General features: G+C 37.8%; 1 long non-coding RNA gene across 1 annotated transcript; it reads right to left on the bottom strand.

The window, feature by feature from the left end:
- Nucleotides 1-1,988: 1,988 nt before the first annotated feature.
- On the bottom strand, nucleotides 1,989-2,685 carry LOC131618545 (uncharacterized). The gene is made up of 3 exons (XR_009288883.1): nucleotides 2,447-2,685; nucleotides 2,158-2,378; nucleotides 1,989-2,015 (listed from the first exon to the last, which is right to left on the bottom strand). It is a non-coding gene; the product is annotated as an uncharacterized LOC131618545 (long non-coding RNA).
- Nucleotides 2,686-3,259: the final 574 nt, after the last annotated feature.

Raw genomic sequence — 3,259 nt, 5'->3', positions numbered from 1 at the left:
GGCCATTTCTTGTAGAGTCCTATTCTTTCGCTCTACAACTCCATTTTGTTGTGGAGTTCTAGGGCAAGAGAAATCATGGGCAATACCATTTTCTTTGAAGAACTCCTCAAAGAATTTGTTCTCAAATTCGCCACCATGATCACTTCTGACCTATATGATCTTGCACTCCTTCTCAGATTGGATCTGAGTGCAGAATTCAAAGAACACTGAATGAGACTCATCCTTGTGTTTCAAGAACTTTACCCATGTCCAGCGGCTATAATCATCTACGATGACTAATCCATATTTCTTCCCTCTGACAGATGCTGTTTTGACTGGGCCAAACAGATCAATGTGCAAGAGTTCTAACGGCCTTGAGGAAGAAACAACATTCTTAGACTTGAATGCAGGTCTGGAGAACTTGCCCTTCTGACATGCTTCACAAAGAGCATCTGATTTGTATTTCAGATTTGGGAGTCCTCTGACCAGATTTAGTTTGTTAATCTGAGAAATCTTTCTCAAACTAGCATGACCTAATCTTCTGTGCCAGACCCATTGCTCTTCAGAAACAGACATAAGGCAAGTCACCTTCTGCTTCTCAAGATCTGAAAGATCAATCTTATAAATGTTGTTCTTTCTCTTGCCTGTAAATAGGATTGAGCCATCCTTCTGACTTACAGCCTTGCAAGACTTTTGATTGAAGATTATATCATAACCATTGTCACTTAATTGACTTATGGACAATACGTTTGTTGCACCCCAAAATTTGTCCATCCTAATTTACATTTATCTGGCTTAGGCTTCGCATTTCATCTGCATACCTCTCCCCTAAGTCATCTAACACATCATGCATTTATTCATTAAAAATAATATTTGTTCATTAAATCAGTGATGATTGATTGAAGGCTTCAATTTGATCAGGGTTTGTTTTCACATCATTTAACCAAGAATATTTTTCTTATGGAGTTTGGATACAATTATGTGGAGCACTGCTAGAATTATTTTGTGATACGATAATTGGTGAATTCATTTAGTTATTGGTACATGTTGATGAGAGAAGACTTTTGAAATCTATTTGCAATGACTTTGTCAATCGTGAGGTTGACTTTTGACTAAGGTCATATTGACCCAACATCTTTGGTTATCATTCTAAGTGGGTTTTCGTCATTCAAGATCGCATATTGAAAAAGAAAGTTTTGGATTTTTAAAGATAAAAAGAAGTTCAGATTGTTAATTACAAGTTCAAAGATAACACCACAGTGCCATTACAAACCAATATCCTTACATCTAGTACATCCCATATCAATTCGAAAACAGAGTTTGAAAAAAGAAAAAATGCAGAGCTGCTGCCATATACCGTTCAGCCTACACAAATCAGCCCCACACTCAATATGACCCTACTGCACCAGCCTTCAAGACTCGCATCAGTTCCGAACCGGTTCGAGATCCTTCAACAAACCCGCGGCCACTTTCCTCATATCCATTTGTTAATACCCTGCAGCATACACACACACATCAGCCCTGCAAAAACAGAAAACTAACTTCCAAACAGTTATAACCCACCTATCAACAAACTTTCAACTAACAAATACTTCCCATAACTACCACCTAACTAATTTTCCAGTCACATAACAAACTTTCAGACTCACATAACTGTCATAACAACCCAAAACAATTTCAAACTAACCCCAACTAATTCTAACCGATTCGTAACAACCTAACTAAACCACCCTAACAGAATATAACAGAAAATCAAAGAGAGAACTGACCTCTATAAAACCCAGAATCATCATCACCTTCAAGCTCTCGATTCATTTCGACCTTCACTCTTTCATCTCCTTCACTCCACCATTTTTCATCTCCTTCACCATTCATATTCACTCTTCACCATTCTTCTTGAACCTTTCGTCTCTTCATTCTTCAATTTCTCAATCACCATATCTTCATCTTCAATCCACACAAAATCACCTGAACCTTCAAGAACACCACTGCTCTTCACGTTATCACCGCATCAACTTCACCAATCTTCAACCTCTCTGCAGAAAATCCACAATCAACAAGAACTTCAATCGATTCTCCAATTCGTCATCAGAAAAATCTAAAAGAAAATTCGGCAAAAAAAAGAAAAGAGAAGAAAGAATAAGGAACCTGTAACAGAAAGGATAACCGAATTCTCACCTTCATCATCTTCATTGATTCACCTCTCCAAAACTTCATCATCTTCTCGATCTGCTCCTCCACGTTTCACTATCGTCAATCGCCGTAACTCCTTCTTCAACGCATATTCACTAATTCAACTCAGCAATCATTAAAGACTCCGTTCAATCATCATCGGCACCAAATCGCCTTCATCGAATCAATCTTCTGCAAGTTCATCAATCATCATCATCTTCTACAATCTGCGACAAACGGCATTCAATAAGCTTCAACGCAGTGTTCAATTGGAAGAAAATGTCAAGATCGTTACCGATTCAAGCTTCTCAGTTCTTTGGCCTTTTCGAATTGTCGTCGCATCCACCGCCGGAGTGATCGGCTCCGGTAGGCGATACTTTGATGGAATCGGAGAAAGGTTGAACGTGAGAGGGTTGAGCGAGAGAGAAGAGCGCCGGTCCTTGAATCGGAGATGAGTTTTACTCCGGCGCCGCCGCGAGTTCACATGAGGAAGAGGACTCGGTCAAAGAAGCTCAAGAGGCACAAAAACGTAACCCTAATCCCAATCTGTTCTTTTTATGTAATTATTTTAATTAATCATTTTTCTCTTTTCTGATGACAATAAAATACATTTGGGCCGGATCTATACCATCACCCCCAGGTCCATGTTCCTTTCAAAAATGCTGTCAAGCTAAACAAAAATTTCTTGGGCCATAGTCACAAATCGCTCTGAGCCCATACGCTTTTTCTGAACAACAAAGAACATCACTTTGGGCTGGGCCCTGTGCGCCCTACTGTCCTTCACACCCTATATTTCAGTTTACACCCCCCAGTTTCAATTAATATTTTTAGGTTATATTAGTTTCTTGCCACTTTTTTTAATGAATAAAAGCTAATTTTTCTCCTATGAATTTTGAGACTTTAACATGATTTTGACATATAAAAATGATCATAACAATATTAGTTTAGGCTAACTCTCTTTTAATTCGTTTTGGTTAATTAGAATTCAATTTCCTTCATAAAAATCAATATAAAAAAAATAAATAGATCTTTTTAATTCATTTTGTATCATATTTTGAATCATTTGTTTTCATGTTTTGTGCTATACTTTCAAGTCATTCTTTTAGTC

The sequence above is a fragment of the Vicia villosa genome, linkage group LG7, assembly GCF_029867415.1.
Source record: "Vicia villosa cultivar HV-30 ecotype Madison, WI linkage group LG7, Vvil1.0, whole genome shotgun sequence".
Lineage (NCBI taxonomy): Eukaryota > Viridiplantae > Streptophyta > Magnoliopsida > Fabales > Fabaceae > Vicia > Vicia villosa.
This window is presented reverse-complemented; position numbering and strand designations above follow the sequence as displayed.